Source organism: Theropithecus gelada, chromosome 15, assembly GCF_003255815.1.
Source record: "Theropithecus gelada isolate Dixy chromosome 15, Tgel_1.0, whole genome shotgun sequence".
NCBI lineage: Eukaryota > Metazoa > Chordata > Mammalia > Primates > Cercopithecidae > Theropithecus > Theropithecus gelada.
Genome location: NC_037683.1, coordinates 52,974,067 through 52,991,901, shown reverse-complemented (window position 1 = coordinate 52,991,901; position 17,835 = coordinate 52,974,067). Strand labels below are relative to the sequence as shown.

The 17,835-nt window shown below is 36.1% G+C and overlaps 1 protein-coding gene across 3 annotated transcripts in view; it reads right to left on the bottom strand.

Annotated features, from left to right (window-relative positions):
- The window catches only part of LINGO2 (leucine rich repeat and Ig domain containing 2), a 1,258,067-nt gene that overhangs the window by 992,776 nt on the left and 247,456 nt on the right, over positions 1–17,835 (bottom strand). For all 3 annotated transcript variants that reach the window (XM_025359407.1, XM_025359408.1, XM_025359406.1), the window contains exon 2: positions 7,839–7,935. The gene's annotated coding sequence lies outside the window, so the exon portion shown is untranslated. The remainder of the gene's footprint in view (positions 1–7,838; positions 7,936–17,835) is intronic.

Below are 17,835 nucleotides of genomic sequence, written 5' to 3'. Positions count from 1 at the left end.
CACTCCTCAGCCTGGCCTTCAAAAATGCCTATTTGTTCTCCTTATATCTTTTTCACTTCTACCAGCTTATAAAACTAATCAGGGTGATCTTGGAAGACACATTTTGAAAATAGCAAGCCCTCAGATGGAAGGAGCACTGTTCTTTGTATCTTTACTTAAATGCAAGTTGTCCATGTACCCCATATGTTTTTTTGGGTTTTTTTTTTTTTTTTTTACTTTAAATGACAAAGAACTGTAATTCTATTGTGTTTGAGCTATTATACACCTTGAGGTTTATTTGTTACAGAATCTAGTATTAGATTAACAAATACATTTGTTTTACTTTGGTTCATGTCAAGATAATAAGCCTACAGTGGCTAATAAAATCAGTTATAATAATCACTAAAACTTTGTATACACATATATGTAAGAAATAGAAATGGAGAAGGTAGCTTTGTGAAACTCCAACTAGTGACTCCCATAACTATGAAGGATTGCTGACAGGACTTTTATTACTGCAGATTACCCCTATTTAATAGGCAGCTCTCATGCAGCCTGTGCTCCTGCTGTTTGCAAAACTTACTTTGAATATACAACACCAATTACAGAGACTGAACACATCAAGATTTTGACATATGTCTAGAGAGTTATGCAATTAATTTTATTTATGCACTTTCTGCTTTAAATGCCCCTGAAAAGAGAAAATTGACTAATATATCTTAAAAGGAACACTCATATTTATATCTTTGCCCCAACCACACTCTTTCTCTCCACGAAAAAAAAGGAAGGAAAAAGAGAAAAGGAAGAAAGAAGGAAAGGAGGAAGAGAGAAATGAAGGAAGGAAGGAATCCAGCTGAAATAAAATAAGCAGAGTCAATACTGGAGTTTTCAGCGAGGGCAATAGACGATAAAATTCTCTTGAATGTTCTATAGTCATTTATTAGCTACAGAAAGCTACAGAAAAACTTAGAGACTATGACCAGTGCCAGAGAAGGCTGAGAGGCCTGACACTTCTCTTGAATTCTAGGACAGCAAAGCATTTATTAGTATCTAGATATGCATATTTAATTATGCTGCAATAACAATTTTACTGTCATTCCTCAAAGCTGAGAAGAAACAAACTATACCCTATTCCTTTCTCAGTGATCCTCTGATATAGCTTGGGGTAGCATATAATGATAGTACCACGAGTGTCTCCTTGGCATTTACATACTAATGATACTGTGCAATTAAATTATATAATATTGTGTGATAAGCCCCTTTTGCACCTAGGCAAAAATGTATACATATTATAGTGCAATTGTTCTCACTTCTCAAGAGAGATCTATAAATCTTGAGATTTTGCCTTTTACATTAGAATAAATCCTCCACTCACTTATTCATGTATTTAATGAATACGTTTTCAAGGCTATTATATGCATTGAATGACTATTTTTACACTCCGATACCTTTTTAAAGTTGACATCAAAAACAAATTTTGGTGTGTATAATTTTAAAGAACATAATTTTGGGGTTACTATATATTTTATTTATGTTTAGGTATATGTTCCTTAAAATCTTTGGTATATAGATATTTTAATCTGTCATCTTATTAGAGGAAATCCAAAAGAAGATGAGGATGGATGGAGAAAAGCTTGATCAAGTGATGAACAACAGGGGGAAAAAGACAGTAGCATTGTTATAAGTTTAACACCTGAAAGAAATAAGGTACGCCCCCTTTATTTCTTCCTTAAGCTCCCTTGTTTTGCTCTCTTGGGACTGTCCCTATAGAAGCTTCATTTTATTCCTGACTCTTCCCTTTTTAAGCCTCACCAAGGTTTTTATCCCCCAGGACAGCATACCCTGGGAAGTAAGGACAAGAATGAGAACCATGTCTTTGTATTGTAAAGTAAAAGAGGAGCTATTGTGAAAGGAAAAGTAGAAAAGCAGAATTGGCAGACCGTAATTGGAATATCATTTGGACTCTTTTAGGAAAGACTGTACAGAAAACCTGAAAATTTGGAAGTTGTTTCCTTGAAAACTCAATTTGTATATCATCTCCACCACCAAGTTATAAAGCTATATAAAACTAAAACTTGGTGGTAGAGATGATATGTAACTGAGAAGCAAGTGCTCAGAAGTGAGGAGAGTAAGTGATGGGGGTGCCAGGTGAGTGTATCAATATGTAAATGGCATTCGATTATAGAAATCACCAAAAACCCGAATAACTCTGAAGCCAGAATGGCTGACTGCATGGTCCATGACATCAGAAGTACCTGGGTGTGAATCCCTGTCCCTTCTTTGCCACTAACTAGCTGTGACATTTTAGAAAATCTGTTGTATCTGTCTCAGTCTGTCTCCTTATCTTTCCAATTTCAGCTGAAGTACGATGCCCAGGAAACATTTTCTAATCTTTGCCATTCCTCTCCTTCCAGTGAAACTGAGCAATTTTCTTATTTGCTCCTTGTTCTTAGAATGAAGTTTTATGCTATTGCTGTATATTTAAAAGGTTTTTATGAGAGGGTTTATGTTTTTGTTTTTGTATTTTTACATTTATCTTATTTGTCTTCCCTATGAGAGAGTGAGCAACTGGGGGGCTATTTGCTATCTCCCTCTCCCTTGCCTGAAGTAATAGGTGACACAAAAGAAACACTAAGTAAATGTTTGTTGAGTTGGTGACTAAAATGTGATCATTATATTTATCTAAGAGGCTTAAGGGAATTAAGTGAGATACTGTGTGTTGAACATTGAGTTGAAAATGCCAGCATGTATGCTTAGGAATAGGAGATGCATTAAAGAAGTGACAGGGAGAATGATAAAATATGGCAATTGTAGTAAGCAGCCAGCTATGAGATATATTAAGGCATACAATAAGCTTGCATTCTGCTAGTCAGACGATGCACAAACTGTAGTATTAAGGGATAAGGTAAAGATGCAATCTCAGGCTGTGTCCCAGAACGCTAGTGTCATAGTCAAAACAGTCATTTTAGTAGGGAGCATTCTTTGTAGAATAATTGCCACTTAAAGATAACTGAAGACTCCATTATGGAGCAGGAGAACACTGCATCCATAAGACATCAAGGCATTCTTTGACTACTATGGGAATTAAATATAGATCTAAAATCTTCTCCAAAATAAAGATCCAAGGAGGTATACTAAAGATGGAAAAAAAAAAATGTGTCTTGAATGCAAAATGAGGATAGATCAGGTGAGGGATTGAGGGAAGGGCAGGAGACAATGAAGAATATCTTGTAGATTATACAGGTTTGGATGTTGTTATCTTGGGAGAAGCTTTAAGGCATCCACTTATTGTTTTATTTGCATAGTCTGATGTGGTTTTTAAAGTTTATGTTGAATGCTGTTAAGAAAGGCAAGAACTCTGAAGTTCGTCTCAGGGTTTATTATTCCTGTTGTCTTTTATTTGCAGTCTTCACACTGCACATGCATGAAAGGTAAATGCTGTAGCAAAACGAATTGGAAAAAAGGAACAAATGTATGCATTGCTCTGTAATGGATGGACAAAAAGGATAACAGAGCTGGTGACGGATCACTGGAGAACGTGGTGAGGAGAATAGTATAAAGAGTAAGATGTGCGAGATAAGATGCTTCTATATGGTACATGTGTAATATCTAGGCAACCACAGTGGCATTCTTTGTTTAAGGGCCCAGTGAATCTTGTCGAGCTAAGATTAACTTCCTAAAGGAGCCATAGTGTGCTAAACATTCATGAGTAACACATTCACGGAAGAATGCGTGACTTCATTAGGACATATATTCTGCCCTGTACAGTGGCTTAATAGTAATAGCTAAACAAGTAGAGCTTATTCATCTTTCACATAACATTCAGCACAGAAGGAGTCCTGGACTGTTTTCCTCTATAAATTAAGGCAGTAAGCTAGACCCTTTCTATGTTGTTATTCTACCACATCTAGACAGTTATCTTCGTCTGTGTGATACAAGCTGGCTCACCAGGACATCTCATTCCGTATCTAATTTCCAAGTTAGTCAAGGAAGAAGGAGAAACAGACATTCAGACCCTTGAAGGATATCACCTAGTAATGGTATATATTGTTTTAGGTAACATCACATTGGCCAGAACTTAGACACAAAGCCACACCTAGATAAAAAGGAGGCTGGACATATCTCTATTTCTTTCTTTCTTTCTTTCTATCTGTCTGTCTATCTATCTATCTATCTATCTATCTATCTATCTATCTATCTATCTATAATGCTTGTTTGTTTGTTTGTTTGTTTGTTTTAGACGAAGTCTCGCTGTTTTCCCCCAGGCTGGAGTGCGATGTCATGATCTTGGCTCACTGCAACCTCCGCCTCGCGGGTTTAAGCAATTTCCCTGCCTCAGCCTCCCGTGTAGCTGGGATTACAGGCACCTGCCACCACGCCCGGCTAATTTTTGTATTTTTAGTAGAGACAGGGTTTCACCATGTTGGCCAGGCTGGTCTAGAACTCCTGACCTCAGGTGACCTGCCCACCTCGGCCTCCCAAAGTGCTGGGATTATAGGCATGAGCCACCTCGCCCAGCCGCTTTTGTTTTTAAAAGAGGTTATTGACTAGCTACTGAGCGAGGCTTAATCACTGATAATTGATTTAAATGAAAGATGACATACAAATAATTGGTGAAAGTTAATAAGCACACTGGTAAAAAACAAGAATGTGTAGAAGATACCTGAAACATTTTTTTTCAGAAGATATTTTCCTGAGAAGTTTTACAAAGCACATGAAACAGGCCTACTCTGCTGATGCTTTTCAAAGCCTAACTCATCAGGTGAAGATAAATTAAATGTTTAGCAGTTTAAACAAAATAAATATAGGCTGGTTGTTCCAATACATGCTTATACTGGTGGCTGCCATAAAAACAAAACCTTTCATGATCGGAAAATTGAATTACCCTAGGATAAGGAAACAGTTGTACCAGTTGCATGCTGTCTTAGTACCAAGATTGGCCCTATTGTTTTCTAACCTTGTAACTTAACAAGCTAGTATTTTCTATAAATCTATTTGTATTAATCTGTAAAAGGAGGATACAAAATACTAAACAGAACTAGAATGAGGATTTGATAAATTAATATATATACGAAAGCAACTGGTTATTAAATGGTTTTGATAAACATTAGTAAAATCAGAAACCCTATTATTAACTTGACCAGCATGTTTTATTTTTAAGTAGTTGTTCCATCAACTTCTTATAAGTACGTGGAATCAAATTCTGTACAGAGTTACTCTACTGCCTAATAAGTGTAGAGAACTATTATTAAATCTTGTCTTATTCTTAGCTATCTCTCTTAACAGTTACCTAATAAAATTGTTCAATTCTATCTCCAACAATAAAACTTCCAAATAGACTGTAAAACTTTAATCTTCAAGATGAAAATATGGCAGTTAGTGGGGTATACCAGAATTGCTCTGGTTCTGAATAATCATGTTTAAAATGCAAATTCTTAGAACTCAACCTATCTTACTGAAGCAGAATCCCTCAAATGGCATCTGCTACCCTCTGTATTTAATATGCTTTCCAGGTGGTTATAAACACTTTAAATCTTGAGAACTGTTGGCCTAGAGAAGCAAATGTTTAAAAGTCTTGTGATAAAGGAACATTGTCACACAGGTGATATGAACAAACCTAAGGTAAAGATCTATTGCTGGCCGGGCGCGGTGGCTCAAGCCTGTAATCCCAGCACTTTGGGAGGCCGAGATGGGCGGATCACGAGGTCAGGAGATCGAGACCATCCTGGCTAACACGGTGAAACCCCGTCTCTACTAAGAAATACAAAAAATAGCCGGGCGAGGTGGCGGGCGCCTGTAGTCCCAGCTACTCGGGAGGCTGAGGCCGGAGAATGGCGTGAACCCGGGAGGCGGAGCTTGCAGTGAGCTGAGATCCGGCCACTGCACTCCAGCCTGGGCTACAGAGCAAGACTCCGTCTTAAAAAAAAAAAAAAAAGATCTATTGCTTCTGGCATGGTAATAAATGCATAAAATGCTTATTTTCCTGGTTAGATACTTCTGATCAAGATGAGGCTTCCTTTCACCTCCTCTCCGCCAACCTCGTGAGTCACACCAATCTTCTGAACCAATTTTGTCCTTATTCTGGAATATTCCAAGAAGTTCCTCATAAATATCTGGGGGACTTGCATGTCATCAAACCTATTTGTAGATCTAGATATATAGCTAATATGAAAGATCGCCAGCAACGTTCTAAGCAGTAGGTGATTTACACATATGCTTTGTAATCTTCAAAATGTAAGCAATCTGACTGTTATGAATCTCATATTATAATGAGAATTCTGAGGCTAAAAGATGTTTAGTAACTTAATCACTATCTCAAAGTAGGTAAGACAGAAGCAAATATAGGGTTATTACAGAGAAAAAGCAGGAAGAATTGTGCCCCTACACAGAGAGAATTCTATTTTAAAAAACTTTTAAAATCAATCCAAAGCTGGACATCAAGTGGGAATTTGGAAATGTTTGGTTAGGAGCTTCTGTAAATTTTTTTAAAGATGCTTGAATTGAAAAGTAATATAGCATAGGAGTGACATAGACATTTATGCAGGTGTTCTCAGAATGGAAATAATAAAAAATAGCTTTAGTAAAGAATTGCCCAGATTCCTTTCCCATGGTGCTCTGGAAGAAGTCTGTCCTTATTGATGTCGGAGAGTCTAGTCTAATATCTTCCAGGCATTCACTAATTTTATAGGCTTTTTCCTATAAAAAAGTGAAACCACACATTGAAACCTGGAGATAATTGAACACTGCTCCTCTGAATCTCAAACTGAGAGTTGGCTTTCCTTTCTCCCCATTTTATAACATAGAAAGTAAAAATGTAATCTTCAGCAACAGACATGGTATCTGCTCCCACAGAAATGGTGCTGTTACTAATTCAGAGGCAAGACTACAGGCATGACTACCACAGAGAGAATGCTTTACAGACTTCCAAGGCATCACTGTTGAATAACCCAAACAAATCTGACTCACAGAGACAGAGGACATATGTGGTTCATGATCACCAGGATAGACTGGTTTGAACTTTTTCAGGTAGGCTACCTAAAACAACTAATTCTAATGGTACTGCTGAGTCCCAGGAACAAAAGAACCTGTGTTCTGTCATTTACAAACTAATATCCCAAATGCATACTGGAATTCTAAAGGTTTCAACCAGAAATCTGAAATTTCCTCAAACAAATGTCTTCTATGTAAAAAAAAAAAAAAAAAAAATGCATATTTGAGCTTAAATTTCCATTGTGCTGAATGGAATGTTTCAGATAAACATTTCTTTAATTACAAATCCTCACAGATAGTGCTATAACAAAATAGTGGCTTATATTTTAAATATTCATCCAAGGAGGCAGCATGACAGTGATAGAGTAGATTTTGCAGTCAAATCACTCTTGAGCCATTTGCTAGTTTAATGAATTTGGATGAGGTTTTAATTTCTCTGAACTTCTGTTTCCACATCTTTACTCTGTGGATAATAATACCTACCTCTTAAGGCTGTTATGGTAACTTATTGACTAATATAATGTACATACACATAGTGAGAAGTTAAGAACAAATTTGAGTCTGCTATTGTGCCCTACTCCACTTCAGGAGCCAGAAAATAATCACTGCAAAATAATAAAGACTTTTTGTTGAATCTCAAACTTGTAGACTGGGTTACAAAATTCTGTATTTTTTATTTCATTATCTGCTCATAAGAAGAAAACCCATACATACACAAATACACGCATGTCTGTATATTTGTATATATTATGCATATTATATATAAATTTCCTTTATATATAATATATATATATAAAATATGTATATATAGTATGAAATTCTCATTCCATTCTTAAAGGGTCAACATATTAAGAATAACTTTCTCTTACCACAACATGAAGCAATTTCAACATGGATGCTCCAACTTCATTTGGGATACCTCACATATAAGGATCCTATATCTTGAAACCATCTCCAGTGGATTTCCTAGACGAAATGAAACAGAAACTCTTGGGAACATGGAAAATAAAAATCCAGCTTCTTTCAGTAGTGCTCATCTAAAATTCCACATCTTACTCCATCTTGCTGGTTTTGCCCTAACTATTTAAAAAAATGTGTACTTCCAATCCAATTTGATGTACCCATCCGTAATGACACTACTGCTTGCATTTTCAGGTAATGCATTTTATTATATGTGTTTTAATAAATCAATGAGTATTCTTAAATATATGTTAAAAATCAACTAAATATCAGAAATAGCATATAGATGATGAGAAAAAGGAGGAATGCAATCAAGTTATAATGTGTTAGAGAAAGAAAAGTCATTTGAATATATAGCTTTTCTCTTTTTAAGATGCTTGTGGATGTCTAAAAGTTGAATGAATAAGAACCATAATATTGAAACACATTTATCTATTTCCATTCATCACATTAGTATAAAATATATTACTCTGTACCTATATATTCTAGCGTTGATAATTTTGCAAGCTAAATCCTCATTTATAAATTTGCCAGGTATTTTGCTCTGTTGCCAAATTTGAGCAATTTTCTGACAATATTCTTAAAAGACTCACACACACACACATATACATATATGTACATGAACATACACACACCACTTAAAAGTCAAATTTATTGCAGGAAATTATACTGCAATCACATAAACTACAATGAAATCACATTTATTCGTCAGCCTACGTCTATACCCTTTAATAGCTGTTTTGGTTTCATTACAATAGAATCTTCTATAAAATAATGAAATAAATCTTGGTTATGCAAATCGCAGTATTGAAAATACTGAAACCTGATTGTGTAAAACATCTCAAGCTCAAGGAGACATGTCATAGTCGTCAATTTAAAAATAGTCACTTTAAAATAAATTCTGTTGCTTCACTGTCTTAGTGCCTTCCTGGATTTCTATTTTTACAAATATAGTAATTACAACGGTACTAGATGGCACAAGTAGATCTCTCATCCTAAAAGTTGGATATTCAAAAGAGTCCACTGGGCCCATTAAATAATATTGACATCTCAATTCCTCTTATCGGTTCACTTCAGGTACAGACTGAACAATGAAAGTTGCTTCTATTTCCCCTTCAATAGAAGCTGAGTAAGAAATTTGTTTTTTTAAGTTATTGTCTCTTAGCCCCAAACCTACAGCAGTGTTTAGAGGGAAATTTATAGCATTAAATGCCCACAAGAGAAAGTGGCAAATATCTAAAATCGACACCCTAATATCACAATTAAAAGAACTAGAGAAGCAAGAGCAAACTAATTCAAAAGCTAGCAGAAGACAAGAAATAACTAAGATCAGACCAGAACTGAAGGAGATAGAGACATGAAAAACCCCTCAAAAATCAATAAATCCAGGAGCTGGGTTTTTTAAAAGATTAACAAAATAGACTACTAGCCAGACAAATAAAGAAGAAAAGAGAGCAGAATCAAATAGACACAATAAAAAATAATAAAGGGGATATCACCACTGATCCCACAGAGATACAAACTACCATCAGAGAATACTATAAACACCTCTACGCAAATAAAGTAGAAAATCTAGAAGAAACGGATAAATTCCTGAACACATACACCCTCCCAAGACTAAACCAGGAAGAAGTTGAATCCTTGAATAGATCAATAACAAGTTCTGAAATTCAGATAATAATTAATAGCCTACCAATCAAAAAAAGCCCAGGACCAGATGGATTCACAGCCAAATTCTATCAGAGGTACAAAGAGGAGCTGGTATCATTCCTTCTGAAATTATTCCAAGCAATAGAAAAAGAGGGACTCCTCCCTAACTCATTTTATGAGGCCAGTATGATCTGGATACCAAAACCTGGCAGAGACGCAACAAGAAAAAAGAACATTTCAGGCCAATATCCCTGATGAACATTGATGCGAAAATCCTCAATAAAATACTGGCAAACTGAATCCAGAAGCACACTGAAAAGTTTATCCACCACGAACAAGTCGGCTTCATCCCTGGATGCAAGGCTGGTTCAATATATGTAAATCAATAAACATAATCCATCACATAAACCAATGACAAAAAGCACATGATTATCTCAATAGATGCAGAAAAAACCTTCGATAAAATTCAACACCCTTTCATGCTAAGAACGCTCAATAAACAAGGTATTGATGGAACGTATCTCAAAACAATAAGAGCTATTTGTGACAAACCCACAGCCAATATCATACTGAATGGGCAAAAACTGGAAGCATTTCCTTTGAAAACCAGCACAAGACAAGGATGCCTTCTGTCACCACTCCTATTCAACATAATATTGGAAGTTCTGGCCAGGGCAATCAGGCAAGAGAAAGAAATAAAAGGCATTCAAATAGGAAGAGAGGAAGTCAAATTGTCTCTGTTTGCAGATGACATGATTGTATATTTAGAAAACCCCATCGTCTCAGCCCCAAATCTCCTTAAGCTGATAAGCAATTTCAGCAAAGTCTCAGGATAGAAAATCAATGTGCAAAAGTCACAAGCATTCCTATACACCAATAATAGACAGAAAGCCAAATCATGAGTGAACTCGCATTCAAAATTGCTACAAAGAAAATAAAATACAGGGATGTGAAGGACCTCTTCAAGGAGAACTACAAACCATTGCTCAAGGAAATAAGAGAGGACACAAACAAATAGAAAAATATTCCATGTTAACGGATAGGAAGAATCAATTCGTGAAAATGGTCATACTGCCCATAGTAATGTATAGATTCATGCTATCCCCATCAAGCTACCATTGACTTTCTTCACAGACAAAACTACTTTAAATTTCATATGGAACAAAAAAAGTGTTCATATAGGCAAGACAGTCCTAAGCAAAAAGAACAAAGTTGGAGGCATCATGCTACCTGACTTCAAACTATGCTACAAGGCTCCAGTAACCAAAACAGCATGGTATTGGTACCAAAACAGATACAAAGACCAATGAAACATAACAGAGACCTCAGAAACAACGCCACACATCTACGACCAGCTGATCTTTGACAAACCTGACACAAACAAGCAATGGAGAAGGATTCCCTATTTAATAAATGGTGTCGGGAAAATTGGCTAGCCATATGCAGAAAACTGAAGCTGGACCCCATCCTTACACCTTATACAAAAATTAACCCTAGATGGATTAAAGACTTAAACATAAGACCTAAAACTAAACCTATATTTCTATATTCTGCTTTGAGATTTTGGGTTTAGGACTCTGCACACCACTTTCCTTTGCCAGCTGGCTTCCTTAGATTCTGCATTGGGGGTTGGGAGGGCACTGGAGACAGGCTGTGGGGGTGAAGAAAGGGAGAAAGGGGCTTATTTTTTCCTGTTACCTTGCTGTCAGCATTGTTTAGCAATCATCCTGCACCCTGTCAGTGGCAGTCATTTCTGCCTACAGATTTTTCAAATTCTCCCAGAACCAGCTTATTCTGACCTGACAGAGGTGCCATCCCCAGGTGGCTTGTATCCCGTCCTAAGAGTTCTTGAGTTTGAGTTCCCGAGGCCTCGCCTATGAGCTCCTGAGATACCAATACTGGCTGCATAGCAACACTTCTGAGAAGTGTGATACAGAGATCTACAAAGTCCCCCAAGCTCCCAGTGCCCCAGCTTTTCATTTTGTTCCCCAAGCCCTGAGGGTGGAGATGCTTCCTGAGACTACTCTCTGTATAATCTCAGGGACCTCTTTTTCCTCTTCCAGCTCTCCAACAAATGTTTAATCCATCCTTTATATTAAAATTTCCTTGTTAAAACAACAAGTATGGGGTAAAGGATATGAACAGACACTTATCAAAAGAAGACATTTACACGGCCAAACAGATGGAAAAATGCTCAACATCACAATCATTACAGAAATGCAAATCAAAACCACAATGAGATACCATCTCACACCAGTCTGAATGGTGATTATTATAAAGGGTCTCTGATATTAGTTCTCAAACACATTTTTCAGAGAAGTGTGTGGATGGAGACCCATCCACCCACACACATATGGGGCATAGAGACCCACAAAGTAGGTAGCAGCAGAGATAGACGCTCAGTGGCCACTTGGTACAGGAAAGAAACAAAGATGGCAGGAGAACCAAAGCCTCATCAACCCTTACTCTTAAAGAGTTAAAATCATGGGTTCAATATCTATCCATCTAAACATTTTAACGGTTAAGGGTATGTGTTTTGGCAACACAAAGACAAGTGCTCAAATTTCAACCTCACTACTTTCTAGTTGTTCTATTTCTTAGTTTTTTCATCTATAAAATGGATTTAATGACACTGTGATATACAGCTTTCAAAATGGCTGCAATAATTCCTGCCATCTCTGTACATACTCTCTTTGCAATGAAATTTTTCCATTTTCATCTTTCAAAGCTAAAATTTATCCATTCTCTTAAATCTAAGCTTGTCTAGTGATTTGCTTGGCCACTAAAATGTAGAGGAATGTGACTTATGAGCCTAGAACCTGCGAGGACTTGCATCTTCTCCTCTTGCCCTCCTAGAACTCTTCCGCCACCACAGGAGAAAACCACATTGGCCTGTTCAAGACCTATGGCCCACTGATAGGCAGCACCAACGTCAGACATAGAAGTAGCCACGTTAGACCATCCAGATTCAGTGGAGCTGCCAGATGACTGTAGCTGCATGAATGTTCCAGGAGAGATAAGTAGAAGTGCCACCAAGCTGAGCCTCAGATCAAAGTGCATGGCAACAGAATTAAAAGCAAATAAAACAATACTTGTTTTAAGTCATTAAGTTTTGAGGTGGTTTGTTATGCAGTGACAAGTTACCCATTACTGATTCAAATCACTACCTTCATAGTATTCTTTTAAGGAGTGAAATAAAAGATGTATGTAAAATGTATGCACAATGTCTGGTATTGGCACAGAATAACTCTCCAAATGTTTACTGGGTATAGAAATGACATTCCCAGCATCACCATGGGATAAAAAATGACTGGCCATAATGAATACTAATGAGGAATGTACTCACTCTACAAGAGTTAAATATTGGGGTACATATGTTTGATCTGAGACTACTGGTTCAAAGTAAAAGAGAGGCATGATTGAATTGAACATTTATCATTAATACTGAGATTCTTTGAAATTCTTTGAGCATCATTACTACTCAGATATTTTTCTGGGAACTTCAGTTAAGGTAAATGGGTATGAGGAGTTAGAAAGTTGTCTTAAATCAATGCTTAAACATTTAGGAGTCAGGGTCTATATATACTCTTTAAAATGAAGAGCATTCATTTATGTATATAAATTTTCATTTATCACATTAGAAATGAAAGCTGAGAAAAACTTTTAACAATTGTCATTGGTTATCAGTTAATTATTATGACAATATTAATTTAAAAATAAAAATAAACCCATAAAACAATAACATAAATGACACATTTTTATGAAAGATAATTATATTTTCTAAAACAAAAAATTAGGGAGGAGAGTGAGACTGTCTATATTTTTGTAAATTTCCTTAAAATCTGACTTAATGGAAAATAGCCTTATTCATTCTTCATTCAACCTGTATGATATAATATTTTGATGGAAACCTATGAAGAAAATCTAGTCTGATATAGACATGTATTTTTGGAAAAAAGAAAGAGATTTTTACTGCTTTTAAACTTATTGTAGAATACGTCTTTGATAGCATAGCAACATTTTATGAGAAGTAGTTTCTAAAAGATCAGTTACAATATAAAATCTAAAACCACATCCAGTAACTTTTCATATTATTATATTAAAATCCACTGGCTATCTCTTAATGTGAATGGATCTTTATCTATGACTGCTTGGTCATCATACATTGGTGACCTAGAAAATATTGGTTCAGTAAATTATGCATAATCAAATTATTAACATACAGAAAATACTAAAAAGTATTCCTGTTAAAATTACAGCTAATCTTATCAGAATGATTTTAAAGTATTGGGAAGTATTACACCTATGGTGGCACAAAGAATTTTCAAAATTTTAACCTTTACTTCAAAGCTGAAATTGGATCACTAGCAACAAATACAAATACAAAATAGTTACTTTCCTTAAGTTACAAGATCAATTTATTTTTGAGAAATATATGCCAAATACCATAAGCCTCAATAGCTTTGACTATTAGTTACACTTTTATGTTAAAATGATGTTAAATGAAAAAGTAGCTAGTTCAGTGTGCAACTCAATTACAAAAGTGTTTTTTTGTTCAAGAAAACATCATACTTCAGTTTGCAGCAAAATTGCTTTATGCATACTTCACATTTCATCACAAAGGATATTAAGATGGTGTTTATTCAGAGAACAAGTTATAAAAAATAATGCATACTACTTCATAAAGGACATTGTTAACTGACCTGCCTTTTTGGTTTTTTTGCTTGGTTACTTTAAGGAAATGACGGTGGAAAATACAGTGACTGCTACTAACAGTCTGGCGTTGCCATATTGAATTGTGCTAAGATTCTGGAAATTTTATCTACCATTGCCTTTGCACCATCATGGAAATTGTTAACACAATGATGAAACAAATAATACCTTAGTCTTATCTTAAAAATAGTTCTCACCTAGCACATGGCTCAAAAGGATCTTGGGAACTCCCATGGTACAAGGACAAGAATTTTGAGAATGACTATCAAATATTGACTTAAAAACAAAAACTGGTGTTTCTAGGAACTTGAGTATAAACAATCCTCTTTCAGGCCAGGGTGGAGATACCACTTTACACCTCCAGTAACATCACTGTGGTGAGTTATACGAGATTTAGATTAAGATTTAAAATAACTAAGGCTGGACCAAGGGAAATTGCCTTGCTCATAATTGCTTACCCCATACCTGGGACTCTAATGACTCATACACAACCGATGTCAAAAACTGTGAATCAACTGAGGGAATTGGCAAAAGAGGGACAAAGATAGAGAAAGAAAGTGAGAAGGACACAGAAGACCCATGAAGTTATAGACAAAAAGAAATCAATAAATATAGGGAGAGAAGGAGGAAACTGTGAAAGGAGGGAGACAAAAACAGAAACAGTCATGGAGTCAAAATGAGAGAGAGAGAGAAAGAGAGAGAATGTTTTGAGGACAGAAAAGCCAACAGAGATAGACAGGCAAAGAGAAACAGAGTCAGATAGAAGGAGACAGAGAATAAGAATATACTACCATATTGGATTGTCAATGAAAGGGAAGGGAAAAATCTTTACTTTGACATACTTTTGAAGTAGTCACAGATTTTCTCTCTTTTCTGTGAGGCTAGTTTACTATTGATGCATGGGAGTGTCTGCTTGCATGTGGATTAGGAAGATTGTTGCCTTTTCCTTCTGCCATGACCTGAAAGCCACACTGACTGTTGATGGAGGTAGTAAGGGATGTCCTGCAGTAGAAGAAGATAGACCTAGGAATCTGCAGCATAAAAGAGGGATCTTGGTGCATGAGAATGAGATCGGGACTGGGCATCTTCCAGGGTGACATAATTGCCAGGCTGAATGAGAGATGTAGTGTAAGTGCTTTACTTTGTCACTTACACAATCTCGCTGGTAAAGGCCTAAAGAAACTGAATCTTTAGGAGAACTAAACATATAATTTTCCCTTTAACCACAATAGGGAATTGCCACTGGTCCTCTCTACCAAACATTAGGCATGTTCAGATTCTTAAATGGAGACACAGTAAGGAAACACTTTGGATGTATGTATATATAGAGAGATAAGATCTTGCTATGTTCCCTAGGCTGGTCTCAAACTCCTGACTACAAGCAATCCTCACACCTTGGCATTGGGATTACAGGCATGAACGACCATGCCCAGTCCCAGCTCATATTTGAAAACAAGATTACAAACAAGTAATTCCTAAATATTAGCACTATTATTGGGAAACACACAGAAAGACAGAATGCTATATTCATTGTAAGTAAACGGCAACAGGTTTAAAAAAATAAGTGACTGTGTCATTACAGTCTGTTCCTATTAGTGTTCACATTGTCTGAAAGGAAAAGTGGGGAGTGGTCAATAAGATTAGGTTTCATATCAGTCCATGGCATGAAAATGGGAATTCTGGGCTGCTATTCACCATTATGAAGACAAAGGCAATTTGGTATCAAGTGTCTCTAGGGACAGGAAAAGCTGTATGAAGCTGTATGTAACATTAGGTGGAGGGGGAAAAAACATGAGCAGGGAGAATGAAAGAACTACCAGCACCAGCTGTTGTGATGCCAAACAGGAAGATGAGCTCTCCTTGTGCTCTTGCCAATTCAGGTTAATGTTTAACAACTTAAAACTGTACTCTGATTTTTATTAAAGTGACACGTTTTTGTCTTGAAGTGGCACCGTTCCTTTATCTGTAAAGTGAAGTGCTGGAATCACACTGGTATTTCCCAAACCATTCTGTATAATGCTTGTGCATTAGAAGATGCTAACATAATCAAGTTTGACAAATATTTATTTCCTTCCTTCCTTCCTTCCTTTCCTTCCTTCCTTCCTCCCTTCCTCCCTCCCTCCCTCCTTCCCTCCCCTCCCCTTCCTTTCTCCTTTTCTTGCCTTTCTTCCTCTCCTTTCCTTATCATTCCCTCACAATCTACTTAATATAATAAACATTCTAAGACTACCACAATGAAAGATAATATTTAACAAACTGATTTAAACACAGAATTTCTTTCCCTTTTTTTCATATTGCCATCTCTTGGGATGATAACATTACTCTGGGAAACACTTTATGAAATGCTAAACTTGATACTTGCTAAAAACCCTTATGAATGCAGGATTCTATAATTCTAAGCAGGACTAAGTGGGAGCACAGGAAATTGTCCCCTAAATTAGTTCTATTTGCCTCTGTAACCCAAGTGTCTTGACTCAGCATATTCAGAAGCCTGGCAGTTGAGGGCCATGGAGAATAGCCTATTATTTAGCCTCTTTGGATAACATCAACATCGCACTAAGACACTGCATGTGAAGCATACGCTGGGAAGTGCTATTATCTTACCACCACTTAATTTTTAGGTCAATGAGCACAAGAGGAGATTTCCTTTTGGAAAAATCAGGAAATTAATTTAGGATTGCAGGAATTACATACAATTCCCCATGCAATGCAATGTCAAATTTCAAAAAGTACAAAGGGATGCACATGAAATTTCACAGAATTAGGAGGCTTTACATTGAAGGAGAAATAGAATGAAAATGATCTGCCTGAAGTAAGCATTAATGTTTTATTTTATGGCTATGTTCCTCCTTTTAGTTCAGCATTCCCTAGATTCTCTTAAACTTTTATGATTTTTGTTTGATTATCATCTATCTCTTACAGGTGAGGCTTCACAATTCCAGGTGGCAGTAATAAAGTCCATACTTATGGATGTCTCAATATCTCCAATCTGTGGAATATAAATTTTGAATATATACAAGTTGAATGGCTTCCATTTTCAGGATATTATATATCTGTTCATGTTTTTGTTGTTTTGATTGTTTATATCACTTTATGTGACAATATCTAGACCATCAGAAAAGAGGTTTGGGAAAATAAAATCTACCTAAAGATTTTAACATTTAGTGGAAAAATGCATTCATAGATCACTTTGCCCTAGAATTTCCACTTACCAGTAAAATAAAGACGATAAGAATAATTTATTAAGCACTTTTTATATTCTTGGCAATGCACTAAATTCTTTACCTATAGCATCTGAATGCTTATAATAAGGCTGAGGTTGGTGCTGTTATCATGTCCATTTTATACTGAAACTCAAAGTAGTTACATAAACTTTTTCAAAGTCACACTGCTTTTAATAGCAAATCTTGTCAGCAGATCTAGGTTTGTCTGATTCCAAAGTCTAAATTATTAATGACACTCCTTCATTGCTAATTGTTTCTTTATTCAATGCAATCATAGTAGCCAACAGATGACCATCCATTAAGGTTCATGTCATAGACT